This window comes from Notolepis coatsorum (genome assembly GCF_963971535.1).
Source record: "Notolepis coatsorum genome assembly, chromosome: 2".
Classification (NCBI taxonomy): domain Eukaryota; kingdom Metazoa; phylum Chordata; class Actinopteri; order Aulopiformes; family Paralepididae; genus Notolepis; species Notolepis coatsorum.
This window is the reverse complement of record NC_140166.1, coordinates 67,829,484-67,855,380: the sequence shown is the minus strand read 5'-3', so window position 1 is coordinate 67,855,380 and position 25,897 is coordinate 67,829,484.

Genomic DNA, 25,897 nt, shown 5'->3' with positions numbered 1-25,897 from the left:
TGCCGAACGTTGAGCGCCAGGACCCCCGAAAACCAGAGTATAGTCGGGTTTTCATCGTTGTTTCTTTTATTCGATATTTCCATTCATAAAGACATGCCGGCAGCCTGTGTTATCACTGGGGATGGGTCTGAGATCTCAAAAGTCCAATACCGCCGCCTAACACCTTGCGGCCGCTATTGCACTCCATTTGAAACGATGTGGCTTGGTGTCTGTCATTTTGGAAATGACACCAGACCACCCTGAAACTACACTCATACACAACGGTATAAAACGGAAATGTATGGATGGAAGAATTATCTGTTTTTTGCATCTTGACCGGAAGAAACTCAATGACAATCGACTATATTATTAGATACATAGCTATAATATATAATATAGCTTTAGGCCTGCAAACACAGCCACGTATCCCCATGTTAAAAGGCGCTGGCCTTTCAACAGTACCAGTAAAAAGTGTTAATATGCGTCTTTGTTTACGGTTTGATTATCACTGATACAAAGTAAAATAGTGCAGTGCAATAAAATAGTTAGTAAAATAGAATAAAATAATGCAATAGTGCATTGCAATAAAATAGTTATCATCGTATTTTTTCGGGAGGCCGGTAAGGAGTGCATTACAGTAGTCGAGTCGGCTTGAGATAAAGGCATGGATCTGGTTTTCAGTGTCGTTTTGATTTATAAATGGCCGTACTTTAGCTATGTTTCTAAGGTGGAAGAATTATGTTTTTGTCAACTTATTGATTGTGATTTAAAGCTTAGGTCTGAGTCTACCATAACACCAAGACTTAACTCACTCAAATACAGTTAACAGCTGGATAGAATGCAGATGGAAATTAGCTTCTGCTAAATCTGGTGCAAACATATTTTCATGTAACAATGATTAATTGTCAACAAAAAAAAAATATATATATATATATTTATTATTATTATTTTATTTTTTTAATAGATTCTGGGCTTTTCAGAAAACATTCAGGGCTTGAGCTCAAGCAGCCACCTCCTAGCCCCGCCCCTGGTGCATATGTGTCTTCACTCCAAAATTTTTAAATCCCAGTCGATCCCATGGCGATCACAATTACTCGTGTATATTGGGCATGGCTACTAGGGGTGTAAAGGTACACGTATCCGTACCGAACAAACCGTTTCAGTGTGTACCGTACCGAACGGCTGTGTAGTGTACCGAACGAATACAACGGTATGGTAACCACTAATGACCGCCCACCGGGGGCTGTTTTTTTCACAATCTAACATAATAATTATAATTTTTCGATTGTCGATTATTAATTTCAATATAGAATATTCGTTGACAGCCCTACAAGTATAATTAGTTACTGCACACTACATCACCCCTGAGTGGAACATGGAAAGCCAAACTTTCCCCCACTGTATTGAAAACCCGTACCGAACCTTGACTTCAAAACCGAGGTATTTACCATACGGTGGTTTTTGTGTACCGTCACACCCCTCAAGTTTCAAGTTCAAGTTTCTTTATTAGTTGTCATACAGAAGTACAGAATACTTTTATACAAAATGCTTCTTTCTGTTATGCTCCAGAGACTGTGCTAGACAAAAATAGATAAGTGTAAAATAAAATAAGAAGTCACGTACGTAGACACAAGTGTTCAGTATGTATGTACAATGTTCAATGCCCCTAATGGCTACAATACAGGAAATAATAGCTCTGAGGCACCAAATCTTCCACCGATTGCTATGTAGTGATCCACTCCTAGGCGGAAATAGCCGGAGTGGATCACAAGACAAGTGATATCCTCAGTTCCCAGTTCAAAAGGTAGGCGATACTGCCATCTGGTGAGATTCGATCGTCATTGCAATTCCAACGTAGGCAGATGAATCACAGACACCTAGAGGGCTCCGGCTGACCGTATAGAACACGGATCAAAGGAAAATATCAAAGGATCAAAACCAGAGTATAGGCCTACTCAGTTTCTGGCTCTCAACGGTTGGCGAGATAACTTTACGGCCGACTTTACTCGGGTTTGGCGGCCGTCAAAGAGTTAAGTGGGTTTACCCTCGACTACATCCCTGACTCGTGGAGATGAACATTATTGAAACATTATTGTGGATGTTCTAGGCTTACTAGCTGCCGACAGAGAAAAGCAGGCAGGTGATGAGGAACAGGTGAGCGGCACCTAGTGTCCCCAGGGTAGTGCAGCTCATTATGAATCACCCAGAGTAGTTTGTGAGAAGTGCCGATGCGCAAAGAAAAAGTCACCGTACACCAAAGACTAAACTGTAGAACTGCCTGTACACACAGTCACGCGTCAAGCACTGATGTCAAATATGAGAACGAGTCATCTTGTTTGTTGCCTTCTAGGGGTGGAATGGTTCACAAAATCCATGGTTCGGTTCATATCACGGTTTTGGGGTCAAGGTTTTCAGTTCGGTTCACGTTGTTTTTTATTTAAACATTTATTAACACTCCAACTTTTCAGTTATTCTCAAGGACGTAGTCATGCAACAACTGAAATAATGAGGCAGTTTGACATCAGGCACATCATTTTAACAGTGACCGGGTTAGAGCTAGGAGAGATTTTGGTACGGCAAGAGGGGAGACATTGCTGATTTAAACATGCTTCTCATTTATTTGGGGGAAAAAAGGTTTACAGCGGTTTGCACACAAAGACCGAACTGACTGAAAAATATAGGCTACATTTGTCAAAGTATTAACTTAGTGCAAACAAACTAAATAATTAAACCTTTCTATTTTGTGGCCACATTATAGACAAAGGCCATCAACATAAAGTATGCATAAATTATACTCAACCAGCACTAGACTTTCCTTTCTTTAAAATAAACACAAAAAAAACAATCTCAACAATGTTTAAATTCCCTGATTGTCAGTTCTTAATGGAAATATTCGTTTTCCGCTTGAAATTAAAGTGCAGTATTTGAAATACATAAAATAAATAAATAAACAAACAAATTAGAAGGCCATCAATATAAAATGCAGCATAAATCAAACTAACACACACACACACACTGTACTGTTTCAAATTGTTTAAATACGTACATTGTCTGTCTACATTTATTTAGACTAACATTATTTAAATATTGAGTGCAACACAGTAATTGTGAAACTGTGGTGGATTAACATAATTAAATTCACCCACGGAAGTTGGAACTGTCTATGGGTTGGGGGGTCCACACAGACAATTTAGCGCGTGGTACCGTCGAACCTTCTCGACTCTACCTGAGTCGAATCAAGTTGATAACATGCAGTGGAAAGGCGGCAATAGTAATGCGGCTGAGTGGCGCAGTGGGCAAGGCGCTCGCCACTAACGCAGAAGATGCTGGTATCGAGCCCAGCTCTCGGCGTTGCTACACAGGAAAATTCACAGAGTCAAATTTACTCAAATTGAGTAAAATTTTACTCCCAAAAAGACAGTATTGGCTCCGACTCCAGATAGAGTGAAAATGACTCTTGTCACAGAGTTAAATCTTCAGAGTTATTTCTACTCCATTTAGTGTTAACATTTAACTCTACAAAATACCAACTTACTCCATTTAGCATAAAGTAAAAACAACTCTAACATCTATAGAGTTATTTTTCACTCAATATAGAGATATTTTAAGTTATATTTCACTCAATATAGAGTGGTATTTTAATCAATATAGAGTTATATTTTCACTCAATAGAGTTATATTTCACTCAATATAGAGATATTTTAAGTTATATTTCACTCAATATAGAGATACTTAAAGTTATATTTCACTCAATATAGAGTGGTATTTTAATCAATATAGAGTTGTAATTCCCTCAATATGGAGTTGTAGTTCACTCAATATAGAATAGATTTCACTCGATATAGAATATCATATTTCACTCAATATAGAGTGGTATTTTAATCAATATAGAGTTGTAATTCCCTCAATATGGAGTTGTAGTTCACTCAATATAGAATAGATTTCACTCGATATAGAATATCATATTTCACTCAATATAGAATTAAATAATAATTTACTCTGGAATAATACATTTAAAATAAACGGGGGCAAAGCAGAAATCAGTATTTAACAATGCACTTTTATTTGCAACATGCAGGCATATCCTTTGGGATGCAAACAGTTTTACAACAGCGTGTGAGAATCATGACTTCAAGGGGCAATCGATAGAAAAAAAAATTAATAAAATAAGATTCATCAATAAGCTTGTGCAATCTTTGTTTTCAGTTGCCAAGAAATTTGAAATTCCTAGTACCTTGGACTTAAAGGTCTATGATGACTTAAAACACTGAAGTCGACAAGGAGGCGTTTCAGTTGGGATGCAAACAGTTTTACAACAGCGTGTGAGAATCATGACTTCAAGGGGCGATCGATAGAAAGAAAAAAAGGTCATTAATAAAATAAGATTCATCAATAAGCTTGTGCAATCTTTGTTTTCAGTTGCCAAGAAATTTGAAATTCCTAGTACCTTGGACTTAAAGGTCTATGATGACTTAAAACACTGAAGTCGACAAGGAGGCGTTTCAGTTAAAGAAACCAGACATGGGTGTGTTGGAGATTTGTTCACCCCAAGTTGCTTATTAACATGGAGCCTAGCCTCATCCAAAATGTCACACAGGTACTGTATATGTTTGTACTTTGAAATGATCTTTGTTTCTATACGCCCAATGTAATGTAACATAGTAAAAAAAAAAAAAAAAAACACGTCTGAGGAAGAACTTGCTTGGTGTGGATCCTTCCTAATCTTTTTACATTACACTTGTCAAACATTCCTCTCTTGCTAATCACACTTGGTATATGTCTACGTGATTGTTAGATTCAGTGAGCCCCTCTGCAAACAACTCCATTATATACAAAAATCACCATGACTTCAAGGCTTCATGGGGAGAGTAATCGATAGAAAAAAGGTCATAAATAAAAGACAATTACATTTTGGCCTCTGTAAAGTGACAGCAGCATCTGCACCCTTTTAAAAAGGGATAGCTCACCCAAAAAAAGAAATCTACCAATTACACACCCCATGAATCCTTGAATTCATGGAGATTTGTTTGTTTGTCGCATTCCTGAGCCAATAATTCAAGCCAGTCATCAAATTATTGGCTCAGGAATGCAACAAAAAGAAATCACCATGACTTCAATTAAGGCTTCATGGGGAGAGTAATCGATCAATTACATTTTGGCCTCTGTAAAGTGACAGCAGCATCTGTACACCCTTTTAAAAAGGGATAGCTCACCCAAAAAAAGAAATCTACCAATTACACACCCCATGAATCCTTGAATTCATGGAGATTTGTTTGTTTGTCGCATTCCTGAGCCAATAATTCAAGCCAGTCATCAAATTATTGGCTCAGGAATGCAACAAAAAGAAATCACCATGACTTCAATTAAGGCTTCATGGGGAGAGTAATCGATCAATTACATTTTGGCCTCTGTAAAGTGACAGCAGCATCTGTACACCCTTTTAAAAAGGGATAGCTCACCCAAAAAAAGAAATCTACCAATTACACACCCCATGAATCCTTGAATTCATGGAGATTTGTTTGTTTGTCGCATTCCTGAGCCAATAATTCAAGCCAGTCATCAAATTATTGGCTCAGGAATGCAACAAAAAGAAATCACCATGACTTCAATTAAGGCTTCATGGGGAGAGTAATCGATCAATTACATTTTGGCCTCTATATAAAGTGACAGCAGCATCTGTTCACCCCAAAGAAATAAAAGAAAACTAATAGTGTTCATCCCCAGTGCAATAGTTCAAGAGCTTAGTGATTTTCTCTTTTCCTTTTTTAAATCACAGGAAACAGTATGGAACAATAAATGAGCTTGAATCGTCATCACTGTATGACATCTGTATATCGAATGCTTTGTAAAACAAAAGCTCTTTGACATCAACTACATGAGGTCCATCTGTAGTACACACAACTTTAAATGCATAAAAATGGTCATCCAGAGACACGGTTTGTAGTGCAAATGTAAACAACAGTAACCTCTCATCTTTAAGAACAACACGGTGGATTTTGTGAAAAACTGGAACCTCACTAAGAACTTTAAGGCAAACAACTAAACCTGGACGATACATATTTCCATGGTGTTTGGCCCATCTAACATTTAACACCTTGGTGTCACTTGGTACCTGAAGAGTCTCCGCTATCTCACAGCCTCTGTCCATCACATTTAATGCTACCATTTTACTTGGACCAAGCACCAGTCTGTTGGGATCAAATGTCTGCCAATTGTATGCTACTTGACTTTGGTGTTTCTTTGCCAACGTTTTAGTTATATTTTTGAAGCTTTTTAGTTGTTTTTTAAAGAAATTATGCTTCGCTTCATAGCGCATGCACCAGACATGCAAAAGTGGTCCAATTTTACGAATACATGTAGGATAGTGCACCATAAAATGATGCTTTGGTAGTAGCCTCCTGTTGGGAAACAAATGCTTGAATAACCCGTGGTGCTCTGCAATCAAGTGTTTTAAATAAATAGTAATGCCAGTTGATAACCTGGGAGAAAATACAATATCTGCTATTTGAAGCAACAGCAGAAGCAAATACCAGTGTTGATCATTTGGACAAACCAAGTCTCCAAAGATAAGTGGTAGATTGCGAAGTAAACACCAAGATTGGATTGCATTTAAACCCAAGTCATTTGAGGTCTCTACTAACTTCAATGCAGGTGGCTTGTTGTTTTGTTCCAGGTAACCATAGTTAAAGCTCTTAATTCTCAAGTCTATTTCCTTTGATGTTGTGTAGTTTTTAATCAAGTGTAGTATTAGCAGTTTCATTTCATATTGTGCCACGCCCTCCAAGATATCATGCATAATATCGACAGAGAAATTGTCACATGTATTGAAGTACTGCAAGGAATTTAGAATGCAAGAACGTTTAACTCCCATCACATAGGGAAGACCAATAGTAGTCTCCATTGTGTGGCAGTGTTCTGCATGAAGTGCTCGAGTTCGCATAACTATCTTGGGTGAATCTTCTTTGAATTCCGTCTGAAAGTCCTCTTTCTCAGCAAGACAAAAGCGGCAACAATATCTGGCACTGAATGATTCTACGAAACCAAACAAACCGTGAATACCAAGGTTGTCACCTGTAACTTGGACAATAGTTCCATACACTGGCTGATCATACAATGGGACCTTAATTCCATCCTTCTCCAGTATTTTAATATCTTCCACAAGTGGAGCAAGTATTTTAGAAAAGCCATGTGTTTTAATGTCTTGGGCATGGAATAAAGCGACCAAATGAATATTAAGCAGAATTGAGTTGTACTTTGGAGAAAAATTACGCAAGGTGAAATAGATTGCTCCTAATTTATGTATTCCCTTTTTACTCCCCAACGGATTCGCGCATTCAAAATCATCATAGAAAAGCTGCACCTGAATTGCATGCTTCTGTTTTGAAAATAGAGGATGACTCTTGAAATACTCTCCATCACACAAGTCATTAAGAAGATCTTCTCTTAAACTGGAATCACTCTGCATCATCTCTTTTATATTAGGGTGTTTGTAAATAAAGTCTAATGTTTTCAAAATTGGGATATAAACACATTTATCAGTAACAACAGCCTGATCATAAGTTCCAGTAGTCCGATTGCGCAGGGTATCAAATCTTGTACCAAGGACATATTCAACTGGGTCTACCCTTCCCCACTTCTCTGTAAAATATTGCCTTCTCTTAGTTTCAGAATTTAAGATACAAAAGGGATTTTCAATTTCTTCATAACACTGATCAATTTTACACTCAACCTCACTTTTGATAGGTTCCTGTAAAGATAGACACTGCTTCACATATTGTTTTGCTTGATTATGGATATCATCAACAATCACTTCCATTGAAGTTACCAAAGAGTTGATTATTGTTTCACCTACACCTGCCACTTTAAGTTCAGCTACTGTTGCAGCACAGCTGTCTACAAGACTATTATTAAGAAGGACTGGAAGGACTGGGTCAGAAGGGGCACTGCCTGATGGAAAGTCATCAACATAACTTTCAGCTAAATGTTCAGCTGTAGAGCGGCCTTCACCAGGATCATCACATGGTTGATGACGTGCTTTAAGATGCTTTCGAAACCCAGAAAAAGTGCAAAAGACATGTAAACAACCAGGCTGACCACATTTAAGACGAAGTGTCCTTCCTGAACAAAGTCCGTGGATCATCCTTAAGTGCCTCATCAGTGAATTGGCATTTGCCTGAGAGTTTTTGCAAATGAAACACAACATCTTATCAAAAAACACTGGAGCATCAGAGGCCTCAAGATAAAATATCTTCTCAGTATCAAAAGTCTGTGCAGCATCAGAGGCCTCAAGATAAAATATCTTCTCAGTATCAAAAGTCTGTGCAGCATCAGAGGCCCGAGATAAAATATCCTCTCAGTATAAAAAAGAAATCAGTGCAGCATCCGAGCCCTCATCTCTTTAACCCTGGGGTTGACATTAGTTGTAGCAGCATCGATCTTGTAAATGGCGGTTTGCAAGAAGTTGTACATATTGGCCAGATCCCGGTTGTATGAGGTACCAAAGACAAAATGAGCTTTGAAAAGCTCATCAAAAGAGGCAAGAGAGTCTGGTGACTTACAAGGGATTGCATGTTTGTCAATCACAATGAAGTACTTGTGAATCACACTCCTCTGGGTCCCCACAGCAAGCAGATAGGGTTGAAGGCTCTCCGTGATGCTGTCCAAATGCCCCTGGATACTGGTCCCAGTCTGTGACAAGAGAACTTCATTAGTCTTGCTATTAAAATTAGTCACGGTTTGCAAACCGTGGTCTTTGCATGATTTCAATCATGCAGGTCAATATCAGGGATGCACGATAATTATCAGGCCGATATCAGCAATTATGACGTCATCCCGATAAAAGTATTGATAGCTCTGATAATAAAAAAAATATATATATTTTTTTTACTTTTTTCTTTTCATGTCAACATTCACACGCACTATATATGCTTATTTAGGATTTGACTTGATTCAACAACAAAGCAGTCGGGGCAAAGGCAAGCCAAAAACGGTCGAAAATGTGGTTATTTGAAGTTTGGATTTTTTTCTTCTCACAACTGAGGTAGGTAGATTACATTTTTAGAGACTAAAGTACCGAAAAAGGTACCGTTGGGTACCGGTATCGATTCACAGGTACCGGTACCGTATCGGTTCAAATGTGAACAGCATCCCTACTGACAAAGCACAATACCTGTTGGTTTTTAGTTGTTCAGGGAAACACATTGTTAATGACATTGACGGATTGTGAATTTTGTGATCGACTCAAATTATATTTATTTGGAAAAATAAATAGTCACTTTATTTGAAGAGTCAAAACTGTTCTCTTGGCTTTGTTTTGTTCATATAGTAACACTCATGTCATGATAAATCTGGTTAGGTCAAAACTACAGGAATATACATAAAAAAATTTATAATTATAGTACAATAAATATATATATCGGTTATCGGTATCGACCTTGAGGAGCAGAAAGTTATTGGTATCGATATCGGGGTCAACAAATCAATATCGTGCACCCCTAGACAGAACAGTGATCCTTCTTATACTTTAATTCAACTGTAACTAGGGATGCTCGATATTGGCTTTTTTACCGATATACCGATATTGTCCAACTCTTAATTTCCAATACCAATATCAACCGATACCGATATATGCAGGGTTTCCCCCCCAAAAAACTGAATAATTTCAGGTAATTAACATTACATATGTCTTGTTGTGGAATTAACATAACATTATGCATACTTTTGACAATAAATAAAATCAGAATTTGTTCTTACTTGCCTGGGTAAATAAAAGTTGGTTATAGAAATGTAAAAAGAATAATTTATTTTCTTTTTACCGATATTTTCCTATATCACATTTGAATGCCAATATCGGCCGATAATATAGGCAACTGTAACCTTACCTTTATGAACTTCACAAGGGAGTCAATGGCTTCTCTGGCTGAGAGCTTTCCCGGTCTCTTGTTGCGTCCCTGAGGTGATGGTGGCAGGAGGTGGACAAGAAGCAAGAGGGAGGACATTTCACTGTCCCATGCTAAAAATACAAAAAATTAAATAAAAAAAATCAGAAATACATTTGACTAAAAGCTGTGTTTCCATTTGTTTAAAAAACAATTCACCCTTCCATTATTATATTCCTTTAATTCAAGCATACCATTGTTCAGTTCTATTGTGTCTGTTGTGGATTCAGCATTCTGAAGCAGGTCTTGAAGGTCGCCGGTCTGGGTGAGGCCACGGCTTTGTTCAAGGACTTTCTGCCTGCAGAAAGTAGGCCACTTCTCCAGGAACTTTGCAGAGATGTCATCACCAAACATCAGACTGAAATCCTGCTCAATCTGCAGACAAGATGGAATAAAACATGGTTGAAATTTTTTTGTCATACATTGTTAAATAGTAGGGCTGACCCCTATTAATCGATTAGTCGACTAATCGGTCGAAAGGGGCCGTAGTCGACTGGCCAACCTCTTAGTCGAATATAATATTATAAAAAAAAAAAAAAAAAAATATATATATATATTATAATTTTTTTCAAAAGAAAAGAGGCATAGAAGCGTGGCTAACGCTAATGGCAGGCATACCAGAGGCTAACTGCCTACGAAAACAGGCACAGAGGCACTGAAAGAGGATTTCATCAGTGGACCAATTGTATGCTTTTGCAGAGGACAAGAAGCCTTCAGTTGACTCCTTCAGACATTAAGCACCCCCCACAGCCCAAATGGAATGATACATTTTTTTTTTTTTTTTTTTTTTAACAATCCTAGTCAACCATCCAAATCCTTAGTCAGGGACAGCCCTATTAAATAGGTTCACCCTATGACCAGGGATGTGATCTAAATTGTTTAAAAAGGTCATTTTTTATTTCAGTTAGACTTTAATGCAAGCCACATACCATTCCTGTGATGTCTAGGAATCTTGGAAAGGTGGTGAATATTTCAGAGGACTTGATTGGGTCGTGCATCATTTCTTGGCGATGGGTGAAGGTCTGTTTCATCTTCTCCTTGATGATTGCTTCATCAGTTGTATGCTTCATCAGTGCACTGGCCTCACGAAACTGGGTGTCTGTGGTTAGCTGGTTTTCCTCAGAGAAGGGGGCTCTGTCGCCAGAACTTGGACCACCTGTAACAGTGTAGAAACCACACATACTGCTGCAATACTTTCCAGTGATATGCATTTACTATAATGATCCATCTTCACAGTTGCTAGATAAACAGTGGACTGGGACAATCAAAATTACATACCGATCAGTGGCTGAACATTACGGCTCTTCTTTTGTCCCTCTGATGCTATCTTTTGAAGTGATTTGACCCTCCATGCCAGAAACCCACTCCCATCTACTGGATTGTAATACTGCTCCTAAAACACAAGAAGTAAAGAGGAAAAAAAAAAGTTATTTGGTTTAAATGGGCATGTGTAAATGTGTTTATTTCTCTCCTTAAAACTTAACACATGCCCTTCTCTGAAGAATTGCTAAAATCAAGGTCAACAGGTAGGACATCTGTGGTTCTTAAATTGTTGAGGTTAGGAGAAATGGTCAGCATACAGAAATGTTAACAAATATTTAGTTGAAATCGTACTCCGCACAGCCCTTTTAAGCAATTCCAGAGAAGTGAGGAGTAATGGGGTTGGTGTTTTATGTACCATGCATGTGATTGGATAATGTTATGCATAATGTTGTGTTAATTCCACGACAAGAGATATGTAGCCTAATGTTAATTACCTGAAATTATTCCTTTTGGGGGGGGGGGGGGGGGGAGAAACCCTGCATATATCGGTATCGGTTGATATCGGTATTGGAAATTAAAGAGTTGGACAATATCGGTATATCGGATATCGGTAAAAAAAAGCCAATATCGAACATCCCTAGAAATTATATAACAAGAATGACCTATAAACATAATAATTGTTAGACTAGAAGTCTTTATTTGTCATGCAGTTTTAACACACACGCAAGATGGGCGACCCACAGGAACACACATGCACTGAGTCGCCGATGAAATGTCTCTCTGCACTTTTCCCTGATGTACTTACATATCCCAAATTGCCCTGGGGATCGGCCAGGTATGGGAATAAGGCAGTGATGCCCTTTGCGTAGTCTTCTTTAACACGCCTTGAAGGACTCGTCCTACAGTGCACACATACACAAGTATGAGATCCAAACAAAAGTATTGCTGTGCCAATGCCTTCTGCACAATCTATGTAAAGCGCTTTGGATAACCATTTATCATTTACCAATTCTGCAAAAAGGAGGATCTTAGTAAAAACCAAAAATGTGTATTGGGTGCGTAATGTTTAGATAACATAATTACCCATGCTCTTTTGCCATGTGCGCAACCAATATCTTCACCATGTCGCGTCTTCTGGTATCCGTTAGGGTTTTCGTCCGAGCATAATCGGCAATGATCCTCTCTCCTCCAGCTGTGTCCCTCAGAATCTTTTCAGTCATCTAAGCGGGAGTAAAAAGGGGGGGGGGGGGAGGACACACATGGATAGACAGTCATTTGGTGGCCAAGTATATTTAACCCTTTCACTGCCACACTAGTACCAGTATGTGGTATACAGTATGTGGTACAGTATGTGATAGTAAAGGGTTAACCTTCTGTAGTGCGGCAGTGAAAGGGTTAACCTTCTGTAGTGCGGCAGTGAAAGGGTTAACCTGCTGTTGTGCGGCAGTGAAAGGGTTAAGGTGACAAATGTAAACCATGACCCCCCCCCCACCCCCATTTTCTCCCCAATTGTACTTGGCCATCCCCAATGCCCATGCTACCCCTTTATCAGAGTCACCATCTCCATTTCAAACAGTCATATGCAAAGCTTACCAGAGTGATACGAGTCAGGTCAGCACCGTTTCTTGGAGCAGGACTAGACTGCAAAATGATGGTGTCATCAGACTCCCCCTCATTGTCTGCACCAGAGCTGAGAACGGAGCTTTGGCTGCTGGAGTTGCTTGCAGAGGTCCTCACTGAATCTAACAATCATGTAGACATATAAGTGTGATTAGATAGGAATGTTTGTGACAAGTGTAATGTAAAAAGACCACATTAGATTAGGAAGGATCCACACGTTACATTGGGCATATATACAAAGATCATTTCAAAGTACAAAAATACACAGTACCTGTGTGACATTTTAGGTTAGCCAGGACACGTGTAGCCTTTTTACAACGCATCCGCGTTTCCGGCGCTCTGATTGGCCAGGTCATGTGACATGTGCGCCCAATAGCGTGTTTGCCCATTTCCGCGTCGAACAGCCTGCAAACTACCTGGCGTTCTATCGCCATGCTCTAAGACAAACTCTAACCTTAACCAACTTCGAAGAGTGCCCTTAACCAGTGTAGAAACTTGCCGTCCCACGATTGCCGCTCATGTCACATAACCTGGCCAATCAGAGCGAAAAAAACGGGAACCCGGAAATGTTGTAAAAAGGCTTCAAGCAGCCAGGACTGTATGGATGAGGCTATAAGGCTCCATGTTAGCAACTCACCTTCAGGATTTGAGTCTTGGGGTGAACAAATCTCCAACACACCCAGGTCTGGTTTTTTTAGAAGAAATTGAAACGCCTCGTCGTCGACTTCAGTGTTTGAGTCATCATAGACCTTTAAGTCCAAGGTACTAGGAATTTCAAATTTCTTGGCAACTATAGACAAAACAAGATTGCACAAGCTTATTGATAAATCTGTTGTGCAATTTATTTAATTTGTATTAATTAAAATGTCATAAAATGGGATATTAAAATAGCCACTGAAAATGTGATCATATGAGGAAGATTGACAGCCTTAATTGACATACTTAACACCGGTTCCTGACAGGCAGCGAGCGTGCGAACTGGAGACGAAATCGTGCGCGACACTGTCCTGATATGAGGCGGCGCGTGTCCGGGTGTGTCTGTGTGTGTGTTACCTGGAAGCACACAGGGGCAAAGCAGCCTGCGATTCTTGACCAATAAAAAGTGTTTAGGGGCGTGACTCGGCCGCGTAATCGCTCAACTAGAGACACAGCGAGCGAATATTTGAGGGGGGAACGACATCGCCGCTCAGTTTGCTGTCGCTCGCGGCAGGTCAGGATAGTCTGATTGAAACGAATACATTTTAATCATTTTCGCAATCACGCTCGCTCGCGTCACTGCCTGTCAGGAAGGGGTGTAAGACATTGATTGGTTCACTCTATCCTAAATAAAATGGATTGTGCTTTGTACTGTAGGCCTACAGCTTAAATTAACATGCAGGGAAAGCCTAAACTGATACCCAGTATGTTGTTGCATAGGGCAGTGGTTCTCAAACATTTCATGTCAAGGACCCCCCAAATTGACAATTAGCCCACAGACCCCCCATTTGAAAAGATGTGCCATGGACCCCCATAAGACAATATTTGTACGGCTCTAGCAGTGATTCTCAACCATTTTAATTCCAAGGGCACCCATTTAATGGCATTTGTATCTTTGGGACCCCAATTTATATTGTAAAATCAATGTTAATTTAACTCTTGACGGTGTACAATGGACGTTGGGGTCCATTTGTACACAGTCAGAGTTACAGACCAATAAGGGTCCATTTGGTTCCTAACTATCAAGGCGGACGCCATTTTGAGAACCAACGGCACGCTGTGCAAAATGTTTCACTCACCACACTCCAAAAAAGTTGTGAAGGTCAATTGGCCCTCAAAACAGATGAATTTCTGCCGGTCAACGTGTTTAACACGTACAGCCTGCATCTGATGGCAAATAAATAATAACAGTTACTAAGATGATACATATAGGGCACAACAACTCATGCATTATGAGGAGTGTTACAATTAGAAAATATTACAAAAGCACCATACAGTAAATTTCGCTGAGTACATTTTACTCAAACTGAGTAAAACTTTACTCACGTCTTGGGCTCAAATTGACTCAGTTTGAGTAAAATTTACTCTGTGAAATTTACTGTGAGGATAGTTCCACAAGTTTCCATTATATTATACATGGAGGCAGAACACACAAATTAGTCAACCCAGTACAATGGTTCAAATAAACACTTGTTGAACCGAACAGTGCGTCAAATTAACTTGTTATGTCCATTTACCACTAGTAAAACAGTCAACCTACAGCACATTGCGGCAAATTTACGTGACTCTATTTAGAGTAAAACACACGTTGTCTCTTCAGCAAAATCCGCCAACATGTAACATATAATTGTTCCATCTCCTGTACTATGTCTACTTGTCTTGTATGTTCTTAATACGTCAGTTTTTGTATGGATATAGTTATATCACTACTTTTAACAACAGCCTACAGGCATGGTCTACAGGTATGGTCTCAGGCCTATACAGGTATAGCCGCATGCAGGTGAAAATTAGCTTCTGGCTAACACTAGCTCATATACATTTTACATGAAAACCGACATGTTGATTAATGTGCACTGTCCCTGATAGCAATACTGTTGATAATTGAATACTCGTGTTGCACCGACGTACCTGTTCTTAAGTTATTGTCCATAAAACTGTAAAACGTTTATTTAATAGCGTGCGTGCTAGCAGCTAACATGCTAACATCGTGATAGATGGCTCTGTGGCTTAGCTGTAATGTACGGTGACTCTATTTAGAGTAAAACACACGTTGTCTCTGCCACCGTTTCAGCAAAAACCGCCAACATGTAACATATAATTGTTCCATCTCCTGTACTATGTCTACTTGTCTTGTATGTTCTTAATAAGTCAGTTTTTGTATGGATATAGTTATATCACTACTTTTAACAACAGCCTACAGGCATGGTCTACAGGTATGGTCTCAGGCCTATACAGGTGGAAATTAGCTTCTGGCTATACACTAGCTCATATACATTTTACATGAAAACCGACATGTTGATTAATGTGCACTGTCCCTGATAGCAATACTGTTGATAATTGAATACTTGTCCATACAACTGTAAAACGTTTATTTAATAGCGTGCGTGCAAACGTATAGCAGCTAACATGCGAACATCGTGATAGATGGCTCTGTGGCTTAGCTGTAATGTTGCAAATTAGTTACACACATTGCTGTTTAATAAATTAACAAATAATAATAATAATCTTACCTTGTATTTGGCATCCAAGAGAAGGAAAATATCGCTGTATTGCGCTCTTGCTGCACCTGAGCTTGAAGCGAGGACTTGGCGAGAGAGAAAGATGGCGTCGGCACCTTTGGGAATTATATGGATAGTAGGCGTGACCAATGCTGTATTACTCCAATAGAAACTCTTCTGGAACTTTACTCTCACTCTATTGGCCACAGGCAATGATTATGCCCCAAATGGAGTAAATATGACTACTTGAGAGGAAAATAATAACTCCGTAATAATTACTCTGGGAAAATGACTCCCCAGTTTTTCCTGTGTACCGGCTTGGCCGGCCGTCATACTAACACAATTGGCAGTGTTAGAGGGTGGCGAAGCCGGTGGGTGGGGATTGGACGTTGTGGACAGCGACTCTTACAGGTCGGTTGGGTGACGCCGGTGCGGCGGAATCAGGAAGTATCATGGGCAGCGTGAGCCTCCCGCGCGTTAATCCTCGCCACTGAGAGTTCGAGCTGCTGCGGTGAAAAGATGCGACAGGCTGCCTCCTCGTGTACCGGAGGGGACACGTGATGCAAGGCTTCTATCCTCACTACAGCCGACCAGTGGGAGGCATAGTCTAGCAATGTTCAATACAGGGGAGGGAAGAATTGGAAATACGAAATTGGGATGGGAGAAAAATAGAAAAAGGGGGGGAAAAAGTGGATAAAAAAAAAAACTGCAATAGTCCCGGTTGGAGTTAGTAAACACAGTTGTATGTTAGCCTTCTTGGATGTTGAATAAACGCCTAGCATTGTCTTTCAACACCCTGCCTCTCAGACTCCCATTTTCTCCTCTGCTTGCTATACGGTAACATTTCATTGGCTGTATTAGAGCTGGTGGGCTACCATAGTTAAACGTGCAGTGTACGTGTAGCATCACAAACCATGCTAACGATATGGCAAGATGTGTGTAGGCCTATGTAATGTTAATGCCTATGTTTTTAAAGTCGTAATGAATATTGATTTATATTGCGCTTGCCATTTCCACAAACTGACTAGCACCTGCTGCTGCTGCCAGCAGCGGGTGTGCCACCTCTCCCGCCTCCGTGCCAAATGAAGATTTAATTTTTTTGCACATCCCCCTTAACTCATTGACTGTATAAGACCTGGTGCATGTTAAGAGGTTAACGGGGTGAAACAGTGTGACAGCCAGTACGTGGGAGGACTGAACTCCACCAAACGATTGCCTCATCATCATCAACAAATAAGTAACACAATGCAGAAGACTTCACGGAAGGGCAGATGGAGGCTGATGAAGGCCAAAGACACCGTTTTCGAACACACTGTAACAGCTAATAGTTATAGTATCTCTAAATAGTAAACACTTGTATTTAAAAACGTTCTGATAACTAGTACCTGACGGCCAAGGTGTTAACATTTTATTTAAAAAAATGCTCTGCTCTGAGACTTGGTATGGTATGGTTTTATTCTTAATCCCGGAGGGGAAACATGGAGAGCATCTCAGCACAGAGCTTGCGGTGTTCGTTAAAGAATTTAACCGCATCAGGAACAAAGGACCTTCTCAATCGCAGTAGAGCATCGAGGCATCAAACAAACACCTATCGCTAAATGAGCTTCGCAGAGCATCAAATATATTGTACAGAGGGTGGCCTTCAAAAAATAGAATGTTGTTCAATTTAGTCCTAGTTTGCTTGGCTAGCAAGGATACCTTGGTAGAAACATGAATAAGTGACATGCTGATATCAAATAATCTAAGCTCCCTCAAATGAAAAAGGCGAGACTGGGCTTTCTTGAACACAGAATCTGTGTCCTTCTTCCAGTCCAGCTTGCTGTCCAGGTGGACACCAAGATACCTATAGGACTGGACTATTTCTACCTTGTGCCCCCTAATGATGACAGGAGAGACATTCACCTTCTTCCTACTGAAGTTGATGACTAACTCTTTGGTCTTTTCGACATTAAGTAGTAAAAGATTGGCATCACAGTCACACCAGTGGATGCTCCTTTTTATAGGCCCGGTCATCGCCTTTGTTGATGAGACTGATCAGAACAGTATCATCTGAGAATTTCCGCATATGGCACATGGCCTCGCTGTGTCTGCAGTCCGCAGTATAAAGAACAAGGAGGAAAGGTGCGGCTGGGTGGCGCAGCGGTCTAAGCGCTCGTCAACAATGCATGAGACACCGGTATCGAATCCGGCTGTCAGCGTTGCCTCCGGCTTGGGCCGGCCGTCATACTGACTCAATTGGCAGAGTCAGTGGGAGGGGAGTCGATGGGTGGTAATCTGGTCGTTGTAAACAGCGACTCCTACAGGTCGGTCAGGGCGCCTGCACAGCAAGGACAGGAGATGTTGAGGGTAGTGTGAGCCTCCCACACGTTACACCTTGCCAATGAGAGTCTGCACTGGCAGGTGAAAAGAAGTGGCTGGCTGACTCAGCATGTATCGGAGGGGACCTGCGATATATTCTTCAACCCTCCCTATGACCGACTAGTGGGTGGCACATGCGAGCAACGATCAAGACAGGGGAGGGGGGAATTGGCACGACTAAATTGGGATGGGAGAAAAACAGAAAAAGACGGAGAAAAAGTGGATACAAAAAAAAAAAAAGAGGAAGGGAGCCAAAACTGTTCCCTGAGGGGCTACAGTTTTTGTCCTGATGACATCTGATACTATATCATCCAGTCTAACAAACTGAGGTTGAGGAACAAGATATTTCATGCAACAGATGATGGTTGAGTTTTGCAGTTTAAACTGGATAATTTTGTTTGCTAGGATATGTGGCTGGATAGTATTGAAGGCGCTAGAAAAATCAAAGAACATTTCCCTAACAGAGCTGGCAGACGAGTCAAGGTGGCTAATTCGATGCAACATAAAAATCAGTGCATCGTCGACTCCTACACTCTTCCTATATGCAAATTGGAAGGGGTCTAAATAACGTGCCACCTGCTCCCTGAGGTGGCCCAGCACAACCCTTTCAAAACATTTCATGATGTGGCATGTCGGAGCAATAGGTCTCAGGTTAGTGAGGCTATTACACACATGTCTCATTCTCCAAGGACTTACGACAAAAAGGGCTTTCTCTTAGGGCCATTTGAGACATTTTCGGGCCGATTTTGGGATTCACCAACCGTCCCAATAAAACATGTATAATTAATATTATATTATAATATATTGTCTATATTCATGTCTTGCCCAAAAAGGTCTCAAATGGCCCTAAGAGAAAGCCCTTTTTGTCGTAAGTCCGTTGGAGAATGAGACCCATGTGTTCTTTTTAGGAATAGGGACAAGACATGATGTTGCAGGTTTAACTAGACTTGAGGTTTAACTACAGTAGAATCTACAATCTCATTCAAAATGACTGAAAATTGTACGCACAGCACCTTTAAGTGGCCTGCCAGGATCCCGTATGCACTTATGTATGGTGGGTATATCTCTTTCAAAAACACATAACAGTGTTTTGCAAGATAGAACAAGGTATTGGTATCAGACCATGTTTGACTGTCCACCTGAGATGCAATATCCATTATTACTCTGTAGCCTGAATCAACAGCAATTTCTCAGCACATCATATTACCGCAGCGTTTTACTCCAGGGGAGAAAACCAATGCAATGCATCATTTATTGAATGAAATGCAACACTAATTGTATGAACACAATCTGGTAATTACACTGTTGAATGCAACTCTGGAAGGTATGGGCTGGAGTGATAAGTACACGGAGTAATACCTCCCCGAAGGTGGGAAAAACGAAATAGGTAGGTTTCAAATTCAAAATGAGCTATCCATCATTCAGAAAAGCTGACTCTTTTACGATTGTTGCTGCTGGCGTGAAAAGGAGACTAGCTTTGGGGGAGTGTTGAGTGCATTATTAAAGTTATTCGTATCTTATTGCCTTTGCAGAGGAAAACAATTGAACATTCCTGAGGGTGTAGTCATTTGTTTCAGATAACGTTTGGTGTTTTGGAATAAAAAATAAAAACCTTCTACCTCCCTGTCACTTGTCATTCACTGCACAATTCTAGGATTTCTACAGCACGTTGTTTACCTGGACCTTTAACACATTCCCTGCCATTGGTTATATCCATCAATATAGCCAGTCTGCCACCACTCTAAGCCTATGGAGGTGTTCACCTTCCTTGCTAGGGCTATAACTTTTTAAATTGTATTGCTAAATTGACATTACTATGGCCCATTCAACATCGATTATCTATCGTTCAGGATGTAGGAACGTTATACTTTTTCATTCAAACATTCATACAAAAATACCTTCTAGAATATAAGTATGTTTTTATCGTTTTCTGCAGTGATTCATAGAACGTGAGTTATAGGCATAAACGCATATATAGATTATCGATTGCCGTTTATTCCCGATACACGCTATATTAAAAAATGCACTGTATATGATCCTATACGTTATGCGTCATCATGCGCGAAGGAAAGGGGGGGGGGGTCGTTTATATTGACTAGAGTCATTGGGCTATTGACTGGTATCATTGGAGTATTGACTGGTATCATTGGGCTTTGACTAGTGTCATTGGGCTATTGACTAGTGGTATTGGGTTATTGACTAGAGTCATTGGGTTATTGACTAGAGTCATTGGGCTATTGACAAGTAGGGCAAGGCCTAACCTGATGTAGGCTATATTTCCCTCCTCCACCTGCTGTGTGAAATGCTGCTGTTATCAAGATAGGAGCAGGTGAGCAGGCCTAGCAAAGAGACACCAACCTGAAAGAAACTGAGTGACAAAGACCTTTGTGGTGTCCATATCTGTTAGTTGTTTAATATATAGTGTATGTTATTGTGTCATTTTAATGGCCTGGAAAGGCGCTATTGGCTGCTAAAGCCTGCACTAACTCTATGGTATTTATTCTATTACCTAAAGTAAAGGTAGATTTGACCCAAGCCATGCATGGTTGATTTGTCAAGAAAGCCTGAATATGAATATTACATAGCAATCTGTTATATTGTTTCACCTGTATTTTTTAAGCTGACTAATGCTGGTCTTTGACAATATCATTATAGTTTGAAATGGTAAATGGTATGGTAAATGGAATTCTTTTTAAATGGGGGGTGGGCAGGTGGAATTAGATTTAATATTGTCAGCCCTTGACAATGAAATCATCAAGACACAATCCCACCACAAGGCACATAGAGGGACTGCAGATACCAATTAGCCTTTGGCTACTGATGGTTTTCAGTGGAATTGCATTGGAACAGCTGTGTTCCAAATGTATTTCCTGTTGCAGGGTTTGCTAATATCAATAGCTGAATGTAGTCCATTTAGAAACATGTACAGTATATCTGGTGCAGTATCTTTTATTGTGTGCTATCCCTGTCAAATATATATGATGTGTGTATATATATATATATATATATATATATATATATATATATATATATATATATATATATATATATATATATATATATATATATATATATATATGGAAAGCTTGGGGAAAGTAATGTAAAGACATATATCAAGAGGCCTGCAAAAGACACAAACATAATGTCTGCAGCTAGACGGATGTATGTTCTTATCATTTCTGGCTTTGTAAAAATAAAAAGAAACGGCATATGACCAGACAATAAAAGAGACAGAGACGATGACAAGAATGGTGACATGAGGTAGGGAACTGCCAAGTGGCAACAAAATAAAAGTGAAATTCACAGCAAAACACCATTTTACAAAAGGTCCTAAGAAATCACAGGGCTTCTGAAATTGTATTCTTGGGCTATGACCCACAATCAGCAGTTGGGATACCCAGTATCGATCATCTCTCCGAGTCTATGCTGGTTCCTCTGAGAACAATCTCCCTGGGAGAAAATGTGTGGCATTGCTTATTTTCCAGCCAGGATAGAACTGACCCAATTTCAGAGTGTAATGACACCTCAATTACCTTACAAGGGAAACACAAGCTATCGGAGCCACTGAGCTCTTACTTTAGAAATGACATCTCAGAATGCTTTTCACACAGGGGTTTCTACTGTAGCTTTACTGTAGCTGTCTTTTTCGTAAATGTCAGAAGATTATGGTATAGATCCATGCTTTCATTCTTTACAGGAGTATACACACTGTAAACAATATGTCATATACTGCTATGGCACTGTCAACGACATCATGTTTATGTATATCTATATATGTCTGTTTGTCTCTCTGTCTGTTTGTCTCTCTGTCTGTCTATCCGTCTGTCTGTCTGTCTGTCTGTCTGTCTGTCTGTCTGTCTGTCTGTCTGTCTGTCTGTCTGTCTGTCTGTCTGTCTGTCTGTCTGTCTGTCTGTCTGTCTGTCTGTCTGTCTGTCTGTCTGTCTGTCTGTCTGTCTGTCTGTCTGTCTGTCTGTCTGTCTGTCTGTCTGTCTGTCTGTCTACCATATCTTAGCCACTCCAGCCGACCACCACCGTCATAAATATGAATAGTAATTCATTATAATAATAAGCTTTATTTGTATAGCACCTTTCATACAAGCATTGTAGCTCAAAGTGCTTCACAGCAGAAAAAAAAAGACAGGTATAAAATGAGCACACAATTGGCAGATCAAGAGCAATGCATATAGTGCAGACATACAATAAGTATAAAACTAGCATACAATAGACCAGTGGTTCTCAAACTGTGGTACGCGTACCACTAGTGGTACTTGGTGGTACTGCTGGTGGTACTTGAAAACATTTCCAAAAAAGCTAAAACTTTTTTTTTTTTTTTTCTTTTTTTTGTGCAGTCAGGCCACTGAACTTAGAAGCAGGCCAGGCCAGTGTTTCTGGTTGCGGCGGCGCGATAGTTAGATAATCTAAGTGGGGAACAACCAGGAGATCACTGTGACAGAGAGTAATGCAGTCTAAACAGTCATAAATCTTTAATTAAACTTCAGCCCTGATCATAACCATTTATTTTTAGATTTCTTGTAATGTCAGATAAAAAATGAAATACTCCCACTTTTCTGAAAAGAGTTGGTGTTAAATCTGACATTACAAAAAATCCATCAAAATATGTGTTGCTGCTAATCATTGACACATGCATAGCCTGTAATAATCTCCCCCAGAAAAATGTACTTTGCATTTGATATATTGAAAATATTTTACTTTTTGTGTTTTTTTTAACAATAATTTGTGGTGTGTGTGTGTGTGTGTGTGTGTGTGTGTGTGTGTGTGTGTGTGTGTGTGTGTGTGTGTGTGTGTGTGTGTGTGTGTGTGTGTGTGTGTGTGTGTGTGTGTGTGTGTGTGTGTGTGTGTGTGTGTGTGTGTGTGAGAGAATGACGGACACTTGCTTGCTGTGTGAGAGAGAGAGAGAGAGAGAGAGAGAGAGAGAGAGAGAGAGAGAGAGAGAGAGAGAGAGAGAGAGAGAGAGAGAGAGAGAGAGAGAGAGAGAGAGAGAGAATTAAGTACATTTGCTGAAATACAGTTGTTCTTAATTTTCTCACTTGCTATGTGAGAATGTTAGTTATTATGTTCTCAATGCCCCTTGCATTGGATGAGTTGTGTGGAAGCGTAGTTCTAGTGCTATCTCTTTGTACATTGTGGCTGTGTCTGACAAAAGTTAACAATAAATAATGGTATCAGGAATACATTTGCCTCCTGCATGAACTGTGCATAGCTGAATAGACTGTATTTTAACGCCGGTCATATGGTGGTACTTGGAGAGCCAGCTACGTTCTCAGGTGGTACTTGGTGTAAAAAGTTTGAGAACCACTGCAATAGACAAAGTCAAGGCAAGACATAGAACATTAAATCACATTGTTTTTCATATTAGGATCCAACATCCTAATAGTCCTCTTTGTTTACGGTTTTATTATCACTGATATAGACAATATTAAAATAGACAGTAATACAAGAGTAAAATAGAATAGACAAAAGTGCAATAGTGCCGTGCAATCAAATAGTCAGTAAAATAGAATAGATAGAGTAAAATAGTGCAATAGTGCCATGCAATCAAATAGTTAGTAAAATAGAATAGACAGAGTAAAATAGTGCAATAGTGCCGTGCAATCAAATAGTCAGTCAAATAGAATAGACAGAGTAAAATAGTGCAATAGTGCCGTGCAATCAAATAGTCAGTAAAATAGAATAGACAGAGTAAAATAGTGCATTAGTGCCGTGCAATACATAGCTTGCAGAACCTGATAGAAACAACGTATCCATGTTGTGCCGACGGAGGCAGTGTTTGGAGCGGAGCGTTAGTGCTGACAGTGGTACCACACACTCCGGCACGGAGATTAAAGCCCTAATTGGACCATAATTAGGCGTGGCCTTTTCATCAATGCCATAGGAACAAGCATCACCAGCTAATGTCAATAATTGCGTGGTGGTGGGATCCAGGGTTCTTTCTCGCCAAATTACACAACATTAATAATGTGTAATTACAGGGGAGAGATTGGAGTGTCACTGTGCCCGAAAAGAGAAATTAAATGCTTCCCAGCGAGAGAGAGAGAGAGAGCGAGAGAGAGAGAGAGAGGGGGATCCGTTCTGGGGGGACATGTATGAGACGTCTGAATGAGGGATGGTTTCATCTGTGTTCACTCACCAAGGCACGGGGTCCGGCGCTAACGGATTGCGTGGAACAAGATTACAGCGATCTGATTACCGGGGCTGTCCTCGACAACAACAACAAGAAGCAAAAGGGTTAGTCGAATAACAGTCATAGGACGCTGTAGACTAATCGGTTACTTGGTGTGATCAACACATCTGTACATGTGTGTTTCCCCTGTCGTCATGCAGGGGGACCTCTTTTCCACCGAGTGCTAACCGAGAGATGTGTGTTGGCTAAAGGGAAAGGAAGAAGCATAAAACCCAACAACAAATTGACAAATGAAGTCTCGGTTGACTAAGAACAAACTGACCCAATGATCGGCTAAAGAGGGCACAGCTCTACTGATCATCACCCACAACCTATTTGTAACTGTAACTTGTCACAGAGTAAAATACAACAATCGAAAGTGATTACATGTTGTTGGTTCACTCACATATTTCTGAAGTATAAAAAAATTGGTGTTTTTTTTAAAGGTTTTAAAGGGATTTCTTTTTACATAATGAATCTGAAAGTAATCTCACTATACTGAGTTGAATATTGAAGTCGATTCATGGATTTATTGTCCTTCTCTGGAAAAGCAAAGTAATCAGTACTGTGACAATGGAAGCTTTGTTGAGTGAACACAACACTGAGTTCTCGTTCGATTTGATTATTAAAGGAACACACAAATCTACCTTTACATTATAGGTAATATAGAGTTAGTGCAGGCTTTAGCAGCCACTAGCCCCTAGCCCTACCCAGGCCATTCGTTTTACTAAAATGACACAATAACATACACTATATATTAAACAACTAAATGCTAAACAGATATGGACACCACAAAGGTCTTTGTCACTCAGTTTATTTCTGTCAGGTTGGTGTCTCTTTGCTAGGCCTGCTCACCTGCTGCTATCTTGATGACAGCAGCATTTCAAACATTACATATTTATTTTACATTTATTACTGTACATTTACTGTATATTTTTGGCTGTATATTTCACAATCTATATACATATTTAGAATGTAGATCCCAGACTGTGTTATTTTTATTCTTATTTGTGATTTTTGATCTCGACTACCTACATGTTTACTGTGAGCGATCTGTAGTGCCGAATTTCCCTCGGGATCAATAAAGCACTTATATTCTATTCAATACTGAACGGAAATTGGTATCCATCTTCTTCGTCTGACTCTGTAAGTGCATTTCCCATCATTGTTGCCGTGTCCCTTTAAGGACCATGATACCCAAGGTAACTCGCCTCCCTGCAATGCAGATGAGCAACAACCCTCCCAGCAGTGGGAGACTCACTGCGAGACACACAGGGTCAAGATGATCATGAGATATCATCAACACGACGTGCTGCTGAGGCACCACCTCAGGCCCACACCGAGCAGAGCTGCCTGGAAACTCT